This window comes from Dendropsophus ebraccatus, chromosome 4 (genome assembly GCF_027789765.1).
Source record: "Dendropsophus ebraccatus isolate aDenEbr1 chromosome 4, aDenEbr1.pat, whole genome shotgun sequence".
Lineage (NCBI taxonomy): Eukaryota > Metazoa > Chordata > Amphibia > Anura > Hylidae > Dendropsophus > Dendropsophus ebraccatus.
The window spans coordinates 60253850-60279447 of NC_091457.1; the positions used below are offsets into that span (position 1 = coordinate 60253850).

The window sequence follows — 25598 nt, forward strand, 5'->3', positions numbered from 1 at the left end:
AAGGGGTGTAGTCAGCATATGGACCCCACTGGTGACGGGCACAAATGTGGAACAATGTGGCGTGAAAATGAAATATTAAATTTTTTACACTATAATGTTGGTCTAGCCTTGAATTTATCATTTTCACAAGGGGTTAAAAGAGAAAAAAAAAACACAAAATGTGTAGAGCAATTTCCCCCCCGAGTCTGTTAATACCCCACATGTGGACATAAAGCGCCATGTGGGTGCAGGGCAAGCCTCCGAAGGGAAGGAGCGCCATTTGGATTTTAGAGGTTGGATTTGGCTAGAATGGATGATGAACACCATGTCGCATTTACAGAGCCCTTGTGCTGCCAAAACACTGTAAACCCCCCACAAGTGACCCCATTCTGGAAACTACACCCCTCAAGGAATCTAACAAGGGGTGCAGTGAGGATATGGACCCCTGGATGACGGGCACATTTGTGCCATGAAAGTGAAAAAATGAAAATTTTCACTTTCACGTCACATTTTTCCACATTTGTGCCCGTCACCAGTGGGGTCCATATGCTCACTGCACCCCTTGTTAGATTCCTTGAGGGGTGTAGTTTCCAGAATGGGGTCATTTGTGGGGGGTTTCCAGTGTCTTGGCAGCACGAGGGCTCTGTAAATGCGACATGGCCCTTGAAATCCATTCCAGTGAAATCCAGCTTCCAAAAGCCAATTGGCGCTCCTTCCCTTTGGAGGCTCGTCCTGCGCCCGCTTGGCACTTTATGTCCACATGTGGGGAATTTCCGTACTCGGGAGAAACTGCGCTACATGTTTTGTGTTTTTTTTTTTCTTTTATCCCTTTGTGAAAATGAAAAATTGAAGGCTAGAACAACATTTTAGCGTAAAAAATACTTTAGTCTTTTTTCAAGCCATATTGTTTGGAAAATCTGTGAAGCACCTGTGGGGTCCAGATTCTCACCGCACCCCTTGTTACATTTCTTGAGGGGTGTAGTTTTCTAAATGGTGTCCCTTTAGGGGTGTTTTTTAGGTTTTGGCACCCCAGAGCCTCTGCCAACCTGAAGTGGTACAGTCAAAAATGACCAAAAATAACGGAGCCATTGAAATTCACTAGGCGCTCCCTTATATCTGAGGCTTGTGGTTGCGTCAAATAGCGCAATATGGTCACATATGGGGTATTTCTATAAACTGCAGAAACGGGGCAATCAATATTGGGGTGCATTTCTCTGGTAATAGGTTTATAATTATGAAAAATATTGGATTACAATAAAATCTCTGCACAGAAAATTAAAATTTTCAAATTTCTTACACACTTAGCTTTTATTTCTGTGACTCCCCTAAAGGGTTAAAAACTTTCTGGATGTGCTTTTGCAGAGTTTAGGGGGTGCAGTTTCTGAAATGGGGTGCTTCGTGGGGCTTTCTAACACACAGTCCCCTCAAATACACTTTAAACCTGAACAGTTCCCTAAAAATATCTGATTTTGAAATTTTACTGAAAATTTGGAAATTTGCTGCTAATGTTTTAAGCTTCCTATTGTCTAAAAAAAATGAAATATAGTTTAATAAATGCCGCCAACATAAAGTAGACATGTTGCTAATGCTATTTAATATATAATTTATGTGGTATAACCATTTTCTGTATAAGCAGAAAAGTTTTAAAGTTGGAAAAATGCATTTTTTCACAATTTTTCACGCTATTTTGGGTTTTTTCATAAAGATTCGTTATAAGTATCGACTCCAATTTACAAGAAATGTGAAGTACAATATGTCACGAGAAAACAATCTCAGAATCAGCCGGATAGGTAAAAGCATCCCGAAATTATTAATGAATAAAGTGACACTGGTCAAATTCATAAAATTTGCTCCGGTCCTTAAGGCCATTTCAGGCCCGGTCCTTAAGGGGTTAAGACCTACCCCAATTTGGCTGACTTGCTCGCCAAAGTGCGGCACATCTGTGCGCATTTCTGCAAGTCCACCATGGATGCTGCCACCCTTAGGGCAGTGCAAAAGCACTTGCAACTGCCGGCGCACAGACTGCTGTGTGACGTGCCCACGCGGTGGAATTCCACCTTCCAGATGGTAGTCAGGGTTTACCAGCAACGCAGAACCATTATGGAATGCCAGATGTCAACCTCGGTAAGAAGTGGTAGTCAGGTCAGTCAGCTACCTCAAATCTACAATGAGGAGTGGACGTGGATGTCTGCTATCTGTTTGGTACTGCGCCCCTTTGTGGAGTCAACACAGATGGTCAGCAGTGATGCCGCCATCATCAGCCTCACCATCCCACTGCTGTGTCTGCTTCAAACCTTCCTTCTTAGCCTGAAGTCTGAGACTTTGTCTTCGTCTCAGGAGACGGGTGAAGAATATCCGCCGCTAGATAGCCAGACCACCCTGACATCAGTTTCTCACCACGGTGTAGAGGATGAGGAGGATGAAAAAGAGAAGGAAGAGAAGCAGACTCCTGCTGTGACTAATGAGGGTACCCATGCTCAATCCTTATTTGTTGAGCGTGTATGGCCTGAAGATGAGGAATTGGTGGAGGAGGAGGAGGAAATTAAGCCTATTGAGGAGAGGGAGTTCTTGCATGTTGGGACCCTGGCGCACATGGCTGACTTTATGTTAGGCTGTCTTTCCTGTGATCCTCGGGTTTAAATTTTTTTTGGCAAAACCGATTATTGGGTGTTCACCCTCCTGGACCCTGGGTACAAACAGAACTTTTCCACTTTTTATTCCTGCCAAGGAACACAGTATGAGAGTGAATCAATATCAACAGGCCCTGGTGCAGAAGCTGAAAACGTACTTTCCATCTGACACCACTAGCGCCAGCGGACGTAGTTCTGTGGCCCAAAGAGCGGGGGAGAGGAGGGGTGGAGCAGGCAGCTTGTCAAGGGGCAGGGGAACACTCTCCAAGGCCTTTGACAGTTTCATGGCACCCCAGCAAGACTATGTCAACCGTCCCCAGTCTAGACAGAGGTGGGGGGAGGCCTTCAGAAAGATAGTGAGTACCTTGCTGACAATACCAACGTCCTTCCCGATCACTCTGCTACATACAACTACTGGCTTGCAAAACTGGATACGTGGCCCGAACTGGCGCTTTACGCCTTGGAGGTTCTGTGCTGCATTGCCGCTAGCGTGTTGTCAGAGCGGGTCTTCAGTTCAGCTGGTGCCATCATCACTGATAAGCACACCCGCCTGTCAATTGACAGTGCTAACAGGCTGACATTTATAAAAAGTAAACAAAGCCTGGATTTCACCTGAATTCAACTGTCCACCCGGGGGAAAGCAGCTCAACATGAAGATTCTTGGAATCTCCTCCTCCTCCTTCAATTCTCAGCCAACAGCCAAGTCCTCTTCCGCCATGCTGTGTCTGGCCTAATTTTTTGGAGGCTCACTTGCTACCTCACTCACTTTAATGGTTCTCTGTGTCCTCACTGCCATGCTCTGACTTCACTACGTCTGCGGAGGAGGAGCGGGACTGGTTGCCGGGGGCCTGAAGATCGCGTCTCCTGCAACCAGCCAGCTGTGTTATGTTTTTTTTGTGTGTAGCCGCGGCCAGGGCCTTACCACCCCCAGTCGATCGGCATTAGGTGTACCCTTAATGATGACTGACAGCTGCCCTAGCCAGTTAGCTTTAAGCGCCTAGGTTCGTGTCCACTATAAATCCCTGCCCCTGGCCTCACTCCAATTTTTTGGGAGGCTCACTTGCTTCCTCACTCACTTTTAATAGTTCTCTCTGTGCTCACTGCCATGCTGTGTCTGGCCTAATTTTTGGGAGACTCACTTGCTTCCTCACTCACTTTTAATGGTTCTCTCTGTCCTCACTGCCATGCTGTGTCTGGCCTAATTGTTGGGAGGCTCACTTGCTGTTACTTTTTTTTTGTGTGGCCACGGGCAGGGCCTCACCCCCCTCCCCCCCCCCGGTCGATCAGCATCAGGTGTACCCTTGATGGTGACTGACAGCTGGGCTAGCCAGTTAGCTGTCAGCACCCAGGTTCGTGTCCACTAGAAATCCCAGCGCCTGGCCTCACTCAAATTTTTTAGTAGGCTCACCTGCTTCCTCACTCACTTTTAATGGTTCTCTGTGTGCTCACTGCCATGATGTGGCCTAATTTTTGGGAGGCTCACTGGCTACTAGTGATGAGCGAATACTGTTTGATCGAATAGATTTTCGATCGAATAGTGAGATATTCGTATATTCGATATTCTTACACATATCCCACAAATATTCAACAAATATTCGATAAGCGTTCAAATCCCCCAGCTTCCGGTTTTACCATCCAAATGGTCAAATAGATGTTTTTCACTAATCGAATACTTGTTCCCATAGACTTTAATGGGATCGAATATTCGATCGAATATTCGCAGGATATTCGTACGAATATCGAATATTCGAAAATCTCACTATTCGCTCATCACTACTGGCTACCCCTTTTACCTTGGTCACTCTGTTATCCTAGCCATGCTGAGTCAGGCTAAATTTTGGGGTGGTTCATATGCTACCTCTGTTTTTAATTGTTCTCTGTGTCCTCACGGCCATTCTGTGTCTGGCAAAGTTTTTGGGTGGTTCATCATATGCTACCTCTGTTTTAATGGTTCCCTGTGTTCTCACTGCCATGCTGTGTCAGGCTGAGTTTTTGGGTGGTTCATATGCCTACCTCTGTTTTAGGGTGCCTTCACACCTACCGGATGCACAGCGGATCTCACTTCTGCAGATTCAAAGCGAGAACCGCTGCGGATCCGGTACCATTCACCCCTATGATAGCACATATTCGCTGAGGGATTAACATCCCGCTGTGAATATGTGCTTAAACCCCTCGCTGTCCGCAGCCCCGCCGCCGCATTAGCCCATCCTCGGCCGCATCCCCCCATCCCCGGCCGCATCCTGCAGCCCACCGCCGAGAGCATAAAGTACCTGCTCGGCGGCGCGGCTGCAGTGAGGCTCCCGGCTCCGGTCCTGCTAATAAGCGGGACGGGAGCCTCACTGCAGCCGCGCCGCCGAGCAGGTACTTTATGCTCTCGGCGGCGGGCTGCAGGATGCTGCCGGGGATAGGGGATGCGGGCTGCTGGATGCGGCGGGGGATGGGGGGATGCGGCCAGAGATGGGGGATGCGGCCGAAGATAGGCTAATGCGGCGGCAGGGCTGCGGACAGCGAGGGGTTAAAGCACATATTCACAGCGGGATGTTAATCCCGCTGCGAATATGTGCTATCATAGGGGTGAATGGTATCGGATCCGCAGCGGTTCTCGCTTCGAATCCGCAGAAATGAGAACCGCTGTGGATCCGGTAGGTGTGAAGGCACCCTTAACCAGGTTGTTGCCCAGAATTTGGCATAATGGTGCCATTAGGCAGCCTCAGAGGCATCCATACATGCTGCCCCTGCTGTTTCCTGTCAATTTCCGTGGTGTTTCCATCATTTTCTGAGGTTGACAGGTTTTCACACGGCCTTCCCTCTACCGAACTTGGGTCCCCTGCAAAAATGCTCGAGTTTATTTTACTTTTTTATTATTTTACTTTTTTAATTCATTTTTACGTCTTTGAGGCACTTTTATAAGAAATTAGATTATGAGTCTGTCTCCTAGTTTGGCACACTCCCTGTGGGTGCACCTTAATTTCCAGTAACAGTGCTTGTATCTAATCTCTACACAGGGTCAACACTAGCAGGCAAGCAGTATGTGTCGCTCAATAGGCAGAGAGGGAGTGATGTTGCAGAGGAAAGGAGTGGTGACCCAGGAACACAGCGGATGTCAGCTTTTTCCTCTTTGACACTCTAAAGATTTTTTAGGGGAATAAAGCCACCAAGGACATAAACAAAAGTAGGACATGAATCATTTCCACAATTAACTCACACTCTGTGCCAGCAATTGAAATATAGCAGTTTAAGGCCATGTTCACACTATGTAAGTTCCGTAGTGATCACGGCCATGATTACTACAGTACTTACATAGTGCTGCTGCTGAGGGAATCCTGGCCTGAGTGTATATACATATTATACACTCCGCCTGGATCCCTATCGGCACCGCAAGAAACTGACATGTCATGTCGAATGCGCCCACATCTGAATTCTGCGCTGGTAATGATAATCCAGCCGGTACTGTAGTGCCGACCAGAATGATCTTTTCTGACACCAGCCATTGTGTGACCTGGCCAGGTCATGGAATGTGAACATGGCCTAATTCTGGGTTCCTTATGCATCAGTAATTCCCACAAACCAAATGTCTATTATAATACCAGTGATGTCACATGTGCAAAAAAGGCCTGTCCATGATTATAACTCCTACTTCTGTACTACAGCCAGTGATTGGCTTAGTGGACTGTCACCCACGAGATGAGTCTGTCTCAGAAGTAAAGGTCTCATCTCCATGTTATACACTCAACTCCTACATGAACATCCTGATAAATTTCCATTATCCATCAGAGGAAAATGGGAGGCAGACGTGGGGGGTCTGTCTTAAGAAGACTGGAGGGATGTGTTAGAACTCTACTACTACTACTACTACGACTATAGTATCCTTAAGTGAAGCCCAGAGACTATCACAGCTGTTTTTAATTCACAGGGTGTATAAGACTCCAGTCTTTTTACATAAAATTGGGGCATGGCCTTTGGCCGAGTGCCCACGGTGCAACTCGGATAATGCGTCCCTCCTACATATGATGTGGGAATGCAATAAATTGCAGGATTTCTGGAAGGGAGTTGCAACTATTGCTAAGATGAATTGTGTAATCAGATTAGAGCAGTGATTTTCAACCTTTTTTGAGCCGCAGCACACTTTTTATACTTAAAAAATCCCAGGGCACACCACCAACCAAAATGGCACAAAATAGCACTAAAACAGTACATATTATACATATAGTTCGTGGAGTTCACTCTTGGGGGTTTTAAATCAGCTTCTTAACACCACAAGAGCTGCTTTTTAAGCCCACAAGAGTGAAATATGCCTGGCAGAGGTCCTTTCAATAAATTATTTATTTAAAAAAAAGTGAAATAAAAAAGGATAACCCCCTCATATATACAATCCCATGTAACCTCATACATATAGTCCCATGTATTCCCATATATATATATATATATATATATATATATATATATATATACACAGTCCCATGTAAACTCATACATACAGTCCCACGTATATGAGCACATAATTAACAGCACCATATACTGTGGTGATGTGCACTGTATAGCGCCACAGTATATGGTGCTGATAATTATGTGGCTCATATTCTGCAATATAAAGGGGTACAATGAGAAGTACTATGGCCATGAGGCCAGAGTATAAGTGCCCCCTGCTTTGCCCTCATACAGTAATAATGTCACTTGCAGTATGCCCCCATATAATAATAATGCCCCCTGCAGTATGCCCCCATATATTAATAATGCCCCCTGCAGTATGCCCCCATATAATAATAATGCCCCCTGCAGTATGCCCCCATATATTAATGCCCCCTGCAGTATGCCCCCATATATTAACCCCTTAACGACATCGGGCGTAAATTTACGCCCTGATGCCGGTAAGGACGTTCAGAGCGGGGCCCCGCGGCGGTCCCGGGTGCCGCTTGTAGCCCGGGACCGTAGGTATTAGCGGGCACGGTCCGATCGCCGTGCCCGCTAATACAGTAATCAGATGCAGCTGTTAAACATGACAGCTGCATCCGATTACCGGATTCAGCCGTTCCCTGGTGTCTAGTGGCGGAGATCGCTCCCCCGGGATGTTATCCCGGAGGAGCGATCTCCGTTTCTGAAGCCGGCCGGGGACCGCTCCAAGATGGTGCCGTCCCCGGCTCGGCACTCGTTTACTTCCGGCTGCAGCAGCCGGAAGTAAACGAGTGCCTATCTCATGGATCTCTGCAGCATATCTATGCTGCAGAGATCTCAATGAGAGATCAAAGCACTTATACTAGAAGTCCCCTAGGGGGGCTTTTAGTATAAGTGTTAAAGTAAAAAAAAAAGTGTTGTTAATAGTAAAAAGCCCCCTCCCCTAATAAAAGTCTGAATCACCCCCCTTTTCCCAGGTTATAAATAAAAGTAAATAAATAAATAAACAAACATGTTTGCTATAGCCGCGTGCGTAATCGCCCAAACTATTAATTAATCACATTCCTGATCTCGCACGGTAAACGGCGTCAGCGCAAAAAAATCCCAAAGTGCAAAATTGCGCATTTTTGGTCCCATCAAATCCAGAAAAATTGTAATAAAAAGCGATCAAAAAGTCATATATGCGCAATCAAGGTACCGATAGAAAGAAAACATCATGGCGCAAAATATGACACCTCACACAGCCCCATATACCAAAGGATAAAAGCGCTATAAGCCTGGGAATGGAGCGATTTTAAGTGACGTATATTTGTTGACAATGGTTTAAATTTTTTACAGGCCATCAGATACAATATAAGTTATACATGTTACATATCGTTTTAATCGTAACGACTTGAGGAACATATATAACAAGTCAGTTTTACCCCAGGGCGAATGGCGTAAAAACACATTTCCCCCAAATAAACAAAATGCTTTTTTTTTCAATTTCACCACACTTTGAATTTTTTTCTGGTTTCGCAGTGTACTTTATGCAAAAATTCAGCCTGTCATTGCAAAGTACAATTACTGACGCAAAAAATAAGGGCTCATGTGGGTTTTTAGGTGGAAAAATGCAAGTGCTATGGCCTTTTAAGCACAAGGAGGAAAAAACTAAAACGCAAAAATCGAAATTGGCTCTGTCCTTAAGGGGTTAATTCCCCCTGCAGTATTCCCCCATATATTAATAATGCCCCCTTCAGTATACCAACTTGCACCAATAGTTTAAAAAGACATCATACTCACCTAATCCGCGCTGTGTGGCTGCAGGCAGCAGCTCTCCCTCCTCTTCAGGCTCCATCCTGTGAGCCGCAGAATATGAACCTCTGGCAGACGTGATGACGTCACATCATCACGCTTGCCGGAGAGGTCACGTCCCGGCGTCCCATAGGCTGCTGGCATGAAGTGCCGCGGCCTATGGGAGTGAATGTCAGAGCAGGACGCTGACAGGTCCTGCTCCGACATTCTGCTTGATTGAATGTCTCGCCCGCTCACTGTGTGAGCGGGCGGAACATCAAACCGATTGGCATATCCCTAGAAGCTGCGGCCGGGATATTAAAGGGACAGTGTCGCATTTCCCACCGGGATCCCGCGGCACCCCTGGCGGGTTCTCATGGCACACCAGTGTACCGCGGCACCCCGATTGGGAAACGCTGGATTAGAGAGATGAGTGTATATTAAACGCAAGTGCGCACATAAATTTGCAAAAATATGGGGACGCTGGATAGACACCGCTGGTCTACCCACTACAGCCCTGTGGGAATCTTGTACAGGTCATGATGAACCAAGTACTGAATAGTCGTTAATAATATTTGAGTCGCCTTGAAACCGTTTAAGTTTAATCCACAATCACCACCATGCTTTTTTCATTGCTATTCCCATATGTAATAGTATTGATGTATTATATTCTTTTCCTCCACAGGTATTAGGTTTACTGTTTTTTGCTTTTCTCTCTCCAAGCTCTATTGCTTTGGAGTAGTTTTTGGGGAGACTAGTTGATAATGGCACACTGCCGTTTATTCCTATAAAGCTATGTTCACACAACGTCTTTTCATCTTCGTTTAAAATGACATCCGTTATTTTGAGTCTAAAATAACGGATGTAATTTAGCTGCCTGACCTCCCCTTAGTGCACTGACGGGTGTTTGCACATTATTCTAGTTTGGGGTTACTAATCGGCCATTGGATGGGGCTTAATTGAAAAGTCCATTGAATTTAATAACAAAAACGGAGACAGAACAGTGACAAAAAAAAATTGTGTGTGAACTACAAATAAAAAACGTCCGCTGTTTGCAAAAGACGTCCGAAAATAATGTTCATGTTAATTTTTTTGACGTCCGCTGCAAAAACGTCCGTTTTTCAATGCATAGTTTGCATTGAACGTCCGTCTTCCCATTGACTCCAATGCAATGGCATTGCAGTCAATTAAATCTCGGCAAAAACGGACGTTATTTTAAATATGAAAATCGGCCGCCTTTTTAATATTTTTAAGGTTGTGTGAACATAGCCTAAAACTGTGTACCGCTTCTCGACAGCTATTGTCATATTGCTGGGGTGTCCTTTCCCTTTCTTATGTGACTTTGTTACCAAAACTGTTTGTGTTTTTGGAAAAAATCTTAATACAAATTATCTGATTAAAAAAAAAAAGTGGAGCTGGGATGATATCCGGGGGACACTGGAGACCCATTGGAGGAAGACATTGTGGGAGCACGAAGAGGTAAGCATAGCTTCTTTATTGTTTTATTTATTCTTGTAATGCTATCGCTATTTTTCCTCTATATGGACAACCCCTATAATCATGACCAATGCATTTATTTGAGGAAATTTGCAACATTAAATAACACAATAAAGATAGCAAACATCTTATAATTTCTGGTCTTTGTCTTTCTTGTTCATCGGTAACATTTCATTTGTATATCTGCATATCCCTGTAAATAGATACAAGTCTCATCACAATTTTACTAATTCACTGCTTTCCTGAAAAAAAAGGTATCACTAACTGTATTTCATTTAAAAGGTTTTGGCATCAATTTCTCATACTATCAGAAGACATTGATTACAACTTAGTTTTCTGATGGCTCTTTTTAATTGGGATGTCATTATTACACTGATATACGGAATGTTAAATTGATTTCTCAGACCTATGGAAATAATGGTCTACTTCTCCAAGATGAAAATCATAATAGATTATTGACTTATGTATGGGTTTCCTGTTGAAGGACACATTTCCAATGTCAAAATGTTCAATAGATTTACTTTCATTTGAAAAGAGCTTCATAATTAGTTGTATATTAAAAGTTTGTGTAATATTGATCTGACTATTAATGCTGGTTGCATAGTCTATTGTCCTTGGGTGACCTGATGTTCAGGTGACCTAAAATCTGACCTTAATTCTCCTTAATTTTAATTTTGTAGGCTGGACTTTGTTCTTTGAGATATTTGCAATATCAATAATACATTAATATACCAACAAACCTTTTTTTTTACATTTTACTTATGTGTTGGGCCTCAAAAGACTTTGATGTGAATCTAGCATAATTTTTGATAGCAAACTTCCTTTATTTAATAGCCCATGTGATTCCTACCATTTCTGTAAATAACTTTAGCAAAAATGACCCCTTATCCCAGAAAAAATAACTCTAAAATCTTGACCACTATGGTTCTTCCTTCCCTTAATTCTGATGTGCACTGCCTGCGGTTAGATTCAAAATTAGTGTAGCAACAGTCACTGAAAGACAAAGGGAAGTGGGAGGTTGGGATTATGTTGAAGGAAGAGACACTGTGGATCTGCACTATTCCAGCAAGGTAAATCAAGGCTTCCCTATCATCTCAGCAGCAGTTGTGTTTAGTTTAAGCTCTTCCTTGCTGTGCTGCATATTATTTAATTTCTGCTCAAACAATACTTTGCAAAGCCAGTGCATCAGTAACCCTTGGTCCTTCCACAGACCATGTGAAGTAATGTACATCACAGTGCCAGCCTGTCTTTTATTAGCAGTAGATAATAAAATGAGTAGGTACTGTGCTATCTTGTGGTTGGGCACAATCGGAAATGGAGAGAATAAAAACAACTGATGACTGATCATGTACGGAACTCTCAGAGGTTCAATAACAGTGATGAGAACAGTAAGATTACAATATCACCCGATGAATAATAATAAACCATGCAGTATGCATGCATATACTCCACACAGTTGTTGAATACACAGTTTAGACATTTTACATTAGTTATAGGTTATCACTATAACTAATAGGTTACTACTATAATTACTACTGTGGTTGCATAAAGTTATAGTTTTTTTTTGTTGCTGAGGGTAGGATGCTGTTTCTCAAAAGATATTACTTGGGGGACATGTATCAAAGGATATAAAATATACACTGGTGTAAACTGCCCACTGCAACCAATCACAGCTCAGCTTTCAGCTCTGGTAAAATAAAAGAGGACATGCGATTGTTGCTGTGTGCAGTTTACACCAGTCTATATTTTACATCCTTTGATAAATGTGTAAAGAGAATATTACGTAGTTCTATGCACCCCTCAAATATTCTGGCATGGGGTTATTCTAGGTATTAACTTTGGTGCTTGGGCAGGTGGTGCAAAATAAAAAAAACACCCTAAACTCACCTTCCTTGCTCCCCTACCCCTGCTGGTATCATGTAGCTTCGGTCCCTGCTGTGCAGCACTGCCAGGATTGGGGATGGCACATAGTATTGCTTCCTTAGCCAGTCAGTGGCAGCAGTGGTGTCCCAGGCTTAAACCTTCCTGAGAAAATACAGTTAGGAAGTGCATATAACAAATGATTGAAATAACATCAATTCCAATGAGAATTGAAGCAGACAACTGCTAGGTATGACCAAAGGCTATATAACATCAGCAACTTGACCACCGGAGCACTTGCAAACTCTGCATAGTGGTATAAAAATGATATGTAAGTAATTACTTATTTTGCATGGTTTTGCGAATCACTTTATTATCACGGGAATTTGCTCATTAAGCGGCTGCCTTTTAATTCAGTGCCACTCCATGCTGCTTCTTCCTGGGTGCCTAGAAAAGCTGGATTCAGTCCATCACCCAGTTTCCCAGGACTAGATACAGCTTTTCTCATTAACTAGGAATGATTGGCATGGAGCTGTAGTGAATTAAAATGCAGCCGGCTGATGAGCAAATTTCAGAGATAATGAAGAGATTCGCTTTGATATTACTGTAAATTCACTTATCTCTAATCATAACTTTTTTTTTCATGTAGTCTTGTAAATGGACTATTATATTCTATATTATATAATGGAATGGTAAAGGACAAATCTAGCACTCACCGATTAGCAGTCTTCTATGCTTTATTGCAGTGTATCTTGCAGGAACGGAACAGATGGACAGGTGCAGGTGCAGGTGCAACTGCGTCACCTGGAACACCCTCTGCATGTCCCTGAAGCCATTCCTTATGGACAAATGGCCCGACTGTGTAGGGTTAATAATACTGAAGGTTCTTTATTGTTCAAGCTCGGGAACTGAAGGACGAGACTTGCAGCTTGAGCCTATCCTAAAGCATTGGTTAAGAGAGAGTTCTGTTGGGTAAAGAACTTGGACAGGGCTCATTTGTTATGTTCAAAACAACAAACAGATGATCAAGGTAGAAAATTCTGTTTTGCGTTCCAAAATTTGCTCTTGAATAAAGTTATAGGGAACCCAATTTGAAAATATAGGTATTTGCTTCAACAAGATGCTAATTTTAGACAGTTCACTGTTCAACACCCCCTTGTTATCTAAAAACAGGACTATAAATGACATGTTGAGCAACGCACATTTTGACAATAGTTCTACAAATTGGTTGTTTCAAGCACCAATAACTGGTAGCAAGCGATGCAGGCAATGCAAATATTAAACACACTTGCTCAATGTCGTGTATATCCGATTGAAGAGACAGAGACTGGCAGAGACTGATGCATTAAAGAGCTTACCACTTGCAAGATGCCCTTTACTATCTATGTGGTCATCTGCCTCTGCAGTCGTTTTTACATAGGCTAAACCAAAGGAGTGCCCCACCTTATCGAGCATGTTAGGCAAGTGCACAGCGGACACACAGGGGTCTTGCGGTTTCTTAGATTAGAAAGAGTTAACTCAGCTCTAGTGGGCTTAGACAAACATTAATATCTTTTGACAAAAGAATAACAGTGGATTGCTAATTTTAACGCCACAGGACTCGTGGGTATGTATAAAAGGAACAATGTTGCTCTTATAGGCCGATTTTCAATCTTGATTTTTGTCCTTGTTATGTTGATCAACTATGTGCACTATGCGTGTATAAATAGTACCTCCCGATGTGACATTTGCCCTGGGCGGAAGAAGGGAAGTTTCCTGAAATGGCTGTTGCAGGTGATGCGTCTGACCCTGCACCTGTCCATTTGGTCCCTTCCCTGCAAGATACACTGCAATAAAGTATAGAAGAATGCTAGATTTGTCTTTTACTCGTTTTTACTATTTGTCTTCCATCCCATGCTCCTGCCCTGTCCATGCATCTCTGTATGCTGTGACTAGTGCCATAGGTAGCAGTGTCATCTAACTGTTTCAGTGTGACGTACTATATTACATTATATTGTACACAATTTTGCCTGAAAATAAACCACCAAATAATAAATACAGTCCACAGAAAAAATGTTCATTGCAAGGTGATGTAAAACTTGTTGTAGGTGCTAAAGTTAGAATGAATACATTGTAAACTACTCATGCAGCATGCTACACCTTTCAAACTACTGTATAAAAAAATGATGAAAGAGAAACAAGACAACGCTTTTTCCACATACTTTTAGAAATAATATTTTTAAAGCAACAAAATCCAGTCAAGCCATTCGGAGTCCTCTGTAAGCGACATAATTCACTGGTTTGGGCATCTGTTCTACACAGCAACTCATAAGGGGAAAAAAGGAGCACATTTAGGGATATACTGCTGTAGCCAGGGTTGTAGCTGAAAGAAGCCTGGTGGTGGTGGTGGTGGTGTGGGGGGGGGGGGGGTTAGTAGTTGGATATGCTTTAGGTTTTGGGTGCTTGAATGGAATTGGTGAGCTGAAATGTCACTCTACTATATTTAGGGTACATACACCTACAAAGAAATACTGTGCCCAGATATCATATGATCTCAAAAGAATTATATTGATCACAAAAAAAATGAATATAAAATACAATAAAATCACAAAATGAATCAGAACAGATGATTACAAAAAAACGCATGGGCAAAGTGCATGTACTAAAGTGTATGTACTAAAGTGTGGGCATATGAAAAAGTGTGCAAAAAAACAAGAATTATAAATAATAAATAGAATGCCTAGCACAATAAGATAAATAGTTTACATGTTCAGTGGGAGTTCATTGTAATAAACAGCATGTATCAAATAAACATGGGATAATACCATAGAGAGCCCCGTTGATGCAACATTAACTAAGGTGCTGGTTCACACTATACTAATGCGATGCGCCCCGACGCGCATTTCGGCAACACGCTTTTCTCAAGGTGTCATTATATATTTAGGGTATTTAGATAAAGGATCAGCAAATGTATTTTTGGCTCCAAGTAAAAGAATCTGTTTATGACTGTGGTCACACCGGAAAGTTGTTTTAAATAATATGTAGTCCAATTTAGCTGAAATTTGGCAACTTAGTTAATAAAATTCATAACATGCAAACTATTGTTTTGTTGTACATCATTCCAGTAAAATTTAGATGAAGACCGCCACTCAGACAACTTTAAAAGCTTTTCTTCTTTATTGAAAACTTGTTTATGAGCAATGATGAGCAGAACAGCAACACAAAGAGAATGGAAACAAACCGTAGATCATTCTTCTTTTTTATATTAGTATTCCTAGTTGATTTTTTTAAATGTATTTCTTCCTCTATCTCATCGTTTTCACATTTAGAAATTCAGTGCATCAATGCTTCCATTATTTTATATGTTATATGTGTCAACGATCCCTGAACCAATATTATGTACTGATGGTAAAAACATAATACATACAAAATATTAAAGATACAGAAACAGCCTAAAGCTATTGGAACCAGAACCAAACCTGGATGTCACTTGGTGTCACTGTTCAACAAATAAAGCTCCCAGCACTGCACTGAGGTTGTGATGTCACAATAAAATATGTCTCAATCAAGTTTATTTTAGTCACAAAAGAACTTATGCAGCCATAAATATTTGGTTAACCATTCACAAGTAGTCATCATGACTTGCCCAGAATCGCCTTGGGCAGTTAGTGCACTGTGAAAGAGCTACTAAATTATCACAATCCTGCAGCTCCCCTGGCACGCTGATGGCTACATCTGTACTTTTATGAACGCTTTGCCATCTTTACGCATCACTGATTTATATCTCTTTTCAACCACATAATCCCTTCCCGATATGACAAAAGTCTCTGTATTTTACACTTTTTTTTTAATTAAACTAGAACTGCAGTGTGACCTTTTTCTGTATTTATTGTTGTGACCACATGAGACAAAAATGGAACGGCTGCTGGAACAAAACCTCACAATCATAAACTGTATTGAAAACATTGTTTACGCTTCCATTGCTGTGAACAGCAGACTGCCCCTATGACTAATAGAGAACTGCAGCCAAGATGATGTGGTCACACACCGTCACCATAGCGCAGCCTGGTGCAGCGAAAAAATGTTATATCTCCTTTGTGAAAAGGTCTGACGGAGATTACAAGAATCCATAATAGGTGCTTATTTCATTATTTTGGGAGAGTTCCAGGAAGAAAGTTATTGATAATTGCTGAGAACAAGCTGGGGTCTAACTCTTTGAAATACAAGGTTTGGTAATTAAAACATGACTTTACCCAAGGAAAAGCAATATACCAATGACAACACTATGATTTAATAGGTCTTTGTGGGGCTACAAAAACACGTGTGGTTTATTAATTATATTATCTGAATGTCTTATATTAGGGGCGCTTACAGGAAGAAACTTCATATAATGGGAATTATTTGCAGATAGAAATCCTATAATCCCACAGAGGGCTGTGAGGATTTTTTTTTTTTTTACAAGTTATAATTATATATAATAAATATTTATTGCCAGGCCATCAGAATTTTTGCATTAGCTTTTTTGCTTTGCTGGCTTCGATTAGGATCAGTCAGGATTCTGTTTAATTTTGCCAGAATTTTTTTTACTTATTAGAAACATTACCCAAAGAGAAATCTCAACTCTCCCTAGCTTCATGGTCCATACCATTCTTATAAGTGAACCAATTCAGTAATAATCAGATTTGGTGTGAATTGCATAAAAAATAAATATTAAGAATCTGAAAATGTGATTTGCCTCATCTCTGCTCTACTGAGCAGCTCAGAGGTAAGAGGCAATGCCATATGCATCACAAATTCCACTTACTATGATCACTTGGCTGGGCACAGATTATGGGCCAGATTTATCAATCTGAAAGAAAAATTGAACAAAGTTATCATATACAAATAGCAACCAATTACAGCTTAGCTTTGGCTGTGATTGGTTGCTATCTGCCCAAGACAAATATATATCTCGGACAGGTTGAGAAATTTTGGCCAGTGTGTATCACTGGTCAGTGTTGATTCAAATCAAAAACAAATTGACAATTTGCTCATCTCTACTTAGAACTGTGTGCAAAAACAATTGTGCTGGTTTCACACAGGACAACTTTTTGGAAAACTGCCACTTCAGTTCTTGAACCAAAGCCAGAAGTGGATTCCGCAGGTAAGAGATATATAACTGCTTCCTTAAATTTACTCATTACTTTGAATCCACTTCTGGTTTTGGCTCAAAAACTGCAATGACAGTTTAAAAAAAAAAAAAAACTGCCATGTGTGAAACGAGCTTTAGATTCCACCATTATATGCTTGTAGATAATTCAACTGGTCCAGTTCCACATTGGTTCAATACTTGTAAGGCTGAGTCCACACTGCATTTTTCCATCCTTTTCATTGTTTCTGTTTTAGAGCAAAAACAAAATCTGTTGACCCTCAACCTTCAGATGTACATTCAAGAAAGAAATGTTATTACTAGAGATGAGCGAACAGTGAAATATTCGATTAGATTGGATTTGAATAGCTTCCGATATTCGACTATTCGATAAAATATCAAATCCCATTATAGTCTATGGGAGAAAAATCCTTGGGACCTGGAAATCAAGATTCAATGAATTGAAGGTCACCAAGTCCAAGACATCTTTAGAAAGTGATGCAAACACCTCTGGAATGCATCTTAGAAAGCAGGGAATCGGTATTACAGAGCACGGTATTACCACGGTTAGCGATCCCCGGCAATAATGCCGATCCCTGTAATGGTTAATATTTAATTAATAAAACAAAGTTTTCTTCTAAAAAAGTTATTTTTGTTGTTCAATTGCTTAATTAAAACGAATCCATACTTTTGCAATTAAATATACTGTTAATAAAAAAATAAATATATAAATAAATATGTGGAAAATGTGTTTTATTAATTAAATATTAACTACTACAGGAAACTCTATTGTTGCCTGCAATACCTATTGCCAGTAATACAGCTGAATGTACTAATTAATACTTTACTTTAATTAAAACAGCAAATGTTTCTTCTAATGATGCTATTTTTTTATCACAATAGCAAAATTAGAAGAAATATTTTGATTTATAGCTGATTGGCTGAGCGGTATAAAGATATATATAGAGCTGTTCCCGTCACACTAAGCTCAGTGTGCCGGGGACCGGCGAAGAGAGAAGATAGGAAAGATAGAAGAAAGAAGATAGAACACATCGGAGGGTGAGTAGAAAGCTGTCCCCCTCTGCTCTTCACCCATCCCAGCAAGTAAGGGGGTCACTTAACCCCTTCCTTGCTGGTATAGGTGCAGTCTGACACCAGTATGTCCCCCGAGGGGTTAAGTGGGGACCCTTAATTAACCCCCTGGTGGCGAGATTGTAGAGTAATTATTGTTTTTTAATCATTTATTTATATAAAAAAATATATAACGTTTAGGGTTAAACCAAGCAACAGCATTCTAGTAACACCAGGGTGGGAAGGGCCATTGTTATTGGCCCTCCCCAGCCTGCTGCCGCCCAGTCCAGGAACTCCAATTTTGATGCTTCCTGGTGACATTGGGTACTGGGGTAATAATGGGGGGTAAGTGTTAGCCATTTTATACCGGCTAACACTAAGCCCTTGTTGACCATTCTATAAAAAAAAAATTCCCAACAACCGCTGGTCATCGACGTAGTCCATCGAATCCACAGGATACCGGTATCTGCAAAACAAAAACGGAGAAACACACAAAAAAACACACAAACAGGAGCACTACACTCATCATTGTGGGTGCTGTTGTGCACCTTACAGTATGCAGCATGTTTACAGATCGCTGCTTACAGTGTGGCACCCAAGGGGTTAAAGGAGGATGCATTGTATCCCCCTTAACCCTTTGGGTGCCATACTGAACAATCTGGCCCCCAGGTGGTTAGGTAAGGGTCCCCACTTAACCCCTCTGGGGCCAGACTGGTGTCAGACTGCACCCATACCAGCAAGGAAGGGGTTAAGTGACCCCCCTACCATGCTGGGATGGATGTAGTGCAGGGGGGGTGAGTTTTCTACTCACCCTCCGATGTGTTCTATGTTCTCTCTTCTATCTTCTCTCTTCGCCAGTCCCCGACACACTGAGCTCAGTTTGACGGGACTGGCTCTTTGCATGTCCGCTTAGCCAATCAGCTGAGCGGACATATAAATCTAAATGTTTCTTCTAATGTTGCTATTGTGATAAAAAAATAGCATCTTTAGAAGAAACATTTGCTGTTTTAATTAAAGTAAATTATTAATTATTACATTCAGCTGTATTACCGGCAATAGGTATTGCAGGCAATAATAGAGCTTCCTGTAGTAGTTAATATTTTATTAATAAATCACATTTTCGTTCTAATAAAGTTATTTTCTTTGTTCAATAGCATAATTAAAACAAATACATACTTTTGCAATTAAATATACTGTAAATAAATACATAAATAAAACATATTTATTTATATATTTATTTTTTATTAACAGTATATTTAATTGCAAAAGCATGGATTCATTTTAATTAAGCTATTGAACAACGAAAATACGTTTTATAGAATGAAACTTTGTTCTATTAATTAAATATTAACTATTACAGGGATCTGCAGTATTGCCGGGGATCGCTAAACCCGGTAACACCGTGCCCTGTAATACTGATTCCCTGCTTTCCCAGGGAGCAGTAAACTTTATTAAAACAGCTAAATAATTGTTTAGCTGTTTTAGTAAAGTTAATTTAGATTCGAATATTCAATCACATATTCGATCAAACTCTAATCTTTCGAATACTGCAGTATTCGATCGCATATCTATTCGATTGAATACAATTCGCTCATATCTAGTTATTACCCTTAAATGACAGGTAAAGGAGAAGATCAATGATTATTAACCCCTTAACGACATCGGGCATATATTTACGCCCTGATGCCGGTAAGGACGTTCAAAGCGGGGCCGCGCGGCGACCCCGCTCTGAACCGCGGCGGTCCCGGGTGCCGCTTGTAGCCCGGGACCGTAGGTATTAGCGGGCACGGTCCGATCACCGTGCCCGCTAATACAGTAATCAGATGCAGCTGTCAAACATGACAGCAGCATCCGATTACCGGATTCAGCTGTTCCCTGGTGTCTAGTGGCGGAGATCGCTCCCCCGGGATGTTATCCCGGAGGAGCGATCTCCGTTTCTGAAGCCGGCCGGGGACCGCTCCAAGATGGCGCCGTCCCCGGCTCGGCACTCGCCTACTTCCGGCTGCAGCAGCCGGAAGTAAATGAGTGCCTATCTCATGGATCTCTGCAGCATATCTATGCTGCAGAGATCTCTATGAGAGATCAAAGTATATATACTAGAAGTCCCCTAGGGGGGCTTCTAGTATAAGTGTTAAAGTAAAAAAAAAAGTGTTGTTTATAGTAAAAAGCCCCCTCCCCTAATAAAAGTCTGAATCACCCCCCTTTTCCCAGGTTATAAATAAAAGTAAATAAATAAATAAATAAACAAACATGTTTGCAATTGCCGCGTGCGTAATCGCCCGAACTATTAATTAATCACATTCCTGATCTCGCACGGTAAATGGCGTCAGCGCATCAAATCCAGAAAAATTGTAATAAAAAGCGATCAAAAAGTCATATATGCGCAATCAAGGTACCAATAGAAAGAACACATCATGGCGCAAAAAATGACACCTCACACAGCCCCATAGACCAAAGGATAAAAGCGCTATAAGCCTGGGAATGGAGCAATTTTAAGTGACGTATATTTGTTGACAATGGTTTAAATTTTTTACAGGCCATCAGATACAATATAAGTTATACATGTTACATATCGTTTTAATCGTAACGACTTGAGGAACATATATAACAAGTCAGTTACCCCAGGGCGAATGGCGTAAAAACACATTTCCCCCAAATAAACAAAATGCTTTTTTTTTTTCAATTTCACCACACTTTGATTTTTTTCTGGTTTTGCAGTGTACTTTATGCAAAAATTCAGCCTGTCATTGCAAAGTACAATTAGTGACGCAAAAAAAAAGGGCTCATGTGGGTTTCTAGGTGGAAAAATGCAAGTGCTATGGCCTTTTAAGCACAAGGAGGAAAAAACTAAAATGCAAAAATCGAAATTGGCTCTGTCCTTAAGGGGTTAATATATTCATTTAAAAACTAAAACATACTGTATCCTTCAGAAATTTTCAGATGATTAGAAGGTCATCTCTAAACCCCCTATCTATTGAATATTGTGTGTGGGGGTGGGGGGGGTGTAAGGATTTTCAGGGTAATAATAGACAACAAAAATCTTCTGCTTTTACATCCACCACTACTACTCCCATCATTTAAGGAGTGAAACTCATCGGATGCCGTCAGCGCCACCAAAGTCCCGGACCTTTTGCATGGCTGTACCTCCAGCCTGCAGAACCTTCTTCTGATTCTCAATTGGGACTGGCTGCAAGAGGCTATATATTGATTATGCAATCGGCGGTGTCAGGCTCGTAGCACGACCAACCCAGTTGAGTGGCTCTGAAAGCCACTATTATAATCTGAATTTCTGATTTGCAGTAACACACTATGTTCGCCCCCGGTGTTTTTTTTTTAATCTTTCCAGTTGTACAACAGAAATCTTGTAGTTACTAAAAATGTAAAGCATCAATAATTTATTCCCATAGTAACTTAGTAAATGTGATTAGTAAAGATGAGTGAAGCAGCTGAAAATTCATTTTACCAGGTTCACAAATTTTAGGTCGTAGTCATAAGAATTTAAGAATCGAATACAAACGAATCTCATTAAAACAGCCAAACTATAGTAGCTACAATAGTTGGACCATTACAGAGTAGCAATATTTTCAACAAATGTTGTGGTTTCAATGTCGAAAATTGGAAATGACAATTTAAAAAAAAGTCATTGAGCCATTCAATCATTCATTCAATTTCCGACATTGATAGCAGTGGACATTGGTGGACCAGTGGTGTAATATGAATTTTCTTCCAGGACAGCAGTGAACATTCATAAATGAAAGTTGTAGGTGTCCGGGGTATGGAAAAAAAGATACAGTTGAGTGGCGCTATGCCATGAAAACACACCTCTTTCACCTGTCTGGCCGCCCTTGTATCCTTGTATCCACTTTTGAGCTCCCTTGTATCCTATTACTATACTTGCCTCTTAGATCTCGCTGTTATCTGATGTTTTTTAGTTATATTTATTTGGTGTGCATTGGAAAATGGGAAGTGTTCTACGGCGAGTATATCCCAAACTCTATATTTTAACTGGAAAAGTTGGGGGTCATCTTATATGCCCAGTTGTTTATACACTGGAAAATACAATACTTTTTAACATTTTTTTTTGTTTTTTGGCCATACTGAGGTCTATGCTCCCTCTGTGATGATATTTGGTCTTTCCTCTGTTCAAAAAGAAGACCAAGGAAAGACACCTGTTCATTATGCAAGTTGTATATCAACTAAAGACATTTAGCTGAAGCAAATTATATTATTAACTCTTGCTAATTATATTATCAGCCATGCCAGCTTAACAGGACAATGCTTTTTGTTATGAAAAAAAATCAGTCAGTATAATGTCACTGTGAAGTAAGAGAGGTTTTAGTGCTGTGTGAAAGGAGAGCTGACCATACAATGCCAGCACCTCCAGGATTTTCTGTTTCTGAATGTGAATGTGCAGCAGATGTACACATGTGTAGTGAAGGGAGACACCTAGTGGCCATATGTATAGCGCTTATTTAAACATAGAAAACTTAAAAAAAAATGTTGAAGTTGAACTGCTGACTTAAAAAATATATGTATTTTTGCAATAGTGCCTCTTTAAGGTGTTTTCTTTGTTTTTGTTGTTCTTTATGATCTAAACTCCAGGCTGATAACACTCCTCATTCTGCTACACTGTAAAAAAAAAAAAATCCTATAACACCTTTGTCTTTATCACACATTATATCAATCCACCCACAAGTTAGATTAGATGAATAATTCTATTTATATACCAAGTATAAAAGAAACAATAAATGGCTAGCGGAAAAGAGCAATATGATTGGAAATGAATGTTTAATTGTCACTGCCTTCAGGTAGGTCGTGAACTTGAGTGTCACTGACCATCATAAAAGGCTAACCGTTAGAATATTATTGATGCTTAGTAAATTTACAGGAAGTGAAGTTTCCTAAATCTACATTATAACAGGAAACCATTTGCAACAAATGTTAGATCTTTCTAATGTCTTTCTAACTAGAAACAGGTTATCGGAATGCTGAGCCTGAAGCTATAGTAAATGGCTGTGCTTCCAGACGTCATTAGACTATTTACAGCAAGCTGCATGGGAGACTTTGACACAGCTCAAAATTATTATTTTTTTTTAAATCAACATTATTTTGGTAAGATATCAAACGATTTGTAACATTTTCCCTTACAGAGTATTAAATATTGCAAATAACTCGAAATGTGTATCCTGGATAAATTGCATATTTATTACAATGACATAACAGGCATTGTCATTGCTCACCTATTTTAATGTAAACTTTAATGTATCTACTCATGATTTTAGAATACCACATCACCCAGTAAACATTGATGATGGCTTTTAATTTTACATGCATCCCATAACTCATTGTGAGTCACTGCTCTATGGCAAGATGAGTAACAGCACAAGGTATCTGCCAAAGCAGTGAAATATGTATATTCGAGATCACACTGTGCTTTTGTTACAGTGATGACTACTTTATATTTAATCTTTTCACATAGGTGCCTTATATACAGTATTTACTGTACAAAAAAAGTGTTTTATTAGTTTCTGTGGTTGTCCCATTCATCTGGATAGGGTACGCAGAAATCCATGCTGCACAAACAATCCAATTTAGATGTATAGATCTGATTTTCTTTCAATCAATTTCTGCAAGATTTTTTTGTGTGAATATAGCTTTATTTATATACCTTATATACCTTTATTACTTCCTCCTCATACCATTCTCTATATAACTATATATACTTCAGGAGCTCTGCCATAAAATCAGATTGTATCTGTGCCAAGAAGATGCAGATACAGTCGACTAAAGGTAGAAGGGGGCAATTTTGACCATGTAGCCGTACAAAACTGTAAATGAAAATTTACTTATTTATATATCACAATGATCTCTCTCTCCCTCTCTCTAAAATTTCATAATATTTTTCCTTTCTACCTATAGGTCATTAATATGAAATACATTGAATAAATACACTTAAATGTAAAACATTCATTATTTTTTCTTTGTATTAATTATCATTGAATTGTTCTCGATATATGTAAAACTCTGATAGGGCCACTTTAAATGTAATAAACCTTTAATATCTATGTAAAAGGTTTTTTATCATATTTCAAATTACAAGAAAGCCAGACATTACTAATCATAATGATGGTGTAAGTAACTCTCAACTCTCAGACAAGTTTTTCACATTGGTCTGTGATGAAATGAGTTCACATATGCTGCTGTCTGTAATCTTTGCTTTTGTTTTCATGTTAATTGGTTCCAGCCTGTCTATTTTAGGCTACTTCTTGGATTCTTATCTAATAGCCTCCATTTTTTTTCTTCAGGAAAAAAAAAGTGAAATGACCATGAAACTATTAGCTTGGAGGGAAACATTATTTCTAGGGTTTAGAATAATTAAATTCATTAAAGTCATTTTTAGTATTTTTTATATAATGGATGGTTTGGAGTGATGCACAGATGGGCTTATATATATCCTAAGTCCTAGCCTTTACTGAGCACAATTAAAGAGAACAAATGGAAAGACATTTTAGGTTTGATTCACCCGAATCAAAGGAGACAGCTTGGATTTCAAAAAGACAATATAAAGAACAAGGATTCTATATTGGACTTTGAAGTATAATTTTAAAGGGGTAGAGCAGTGTTGCTTTCTTTTCTTTTCTTTTTTCAAATCTAGCCCCACATGACAAAGTTATATAACTTTTCTTGCCGGCATCCATGGTGTGGGGGGTCCTTCCACCCCCTGAAGGAAGTCCACTAGTCTAAATCTTTTTTTTATCACGTTGACACATTGGCCAGTCATGCTGTGACCATTTCAGGGCTGGCCAAGCGTCCCTTCCTTGTTAAGCTGGCCCCCCAGCTCTGCCCCTGTCTTTGATATGGGTGCCAACGGTCACATGATCTGCAGCTTGCTCTGCTTCTATTGGACTTGGAGAGGTGCTCAGCTATTATACTGTATCTTTTAACAATGGCACGCAATTAAGGTTATTTATAGAGACAAGTGAGATTGCTAATTTAATTCCAAGTAGTCCAGGCCATCCATTTTCCAATCAAAGGAATATTGCGATCTTGGTGAGATGGGTGCTACTTATATTGTGTGGGAGAGATCATGTCTTTGCCATATTAGTGATAATATGACAACTTACCAGTATTAGAGTCATGGTTTCTTCCTAAGATTTGATAAAGTTGAACAATGATAGGATCACATCATCTGTGTACAAAGAAATCACATGTGCTCTGTGGCCTCTGGTAATCCCTCAGATTCACGGGTGGAGTCTAATTGCCTGGGCCAGGGGCCCCATAGAGATAAT

General features: G+C 40.5%; 2 long non-coding RNA genes across 3 annotated transcripts in view; both read right to left on the reverse strand.

Annotated features, from left to right (window-relative positions):
* Positions 1 to 10301: 10301 nt before the first annotated feature.
* LOC138789674 (uncharacterized) lies at positions 10302 to 12916 on the reverse strand. Its single transcript, XR_011362754.1, has 3 exons — positions 12848 to 12916; positions 12159 to 12296; positions 10302 to 10464 (listed from the first exon to the last, which is right to left on the reverse strand). It is a non-coding gene; the product is annotated as an uncharacterized lncRNA (long non-coding RNA).
* Positions 12917 to 13849: 933 nt separating this feature from the next.
* The window catches only part of LOC138789675 (uncharacterized), a 28974-nt gene continuing 17225 nt past the window's right edge, over positions 13850 to 25598 (reverse strand). Inside the window, exon 3 of one of the 2 annotated variants that reach the window (XR_011362755.1) lies at positions 13850 to 13957. This is a non-coding gene — a long non-coding RNA (uncharacterized lncRNA). Of the gene's footprint in view, positions 13958 to 16908; positions 16960 to 25598 lie in introns of those variants that run through there. The other variant, XR_011362756.1, reaches the window with a different exon arrangement.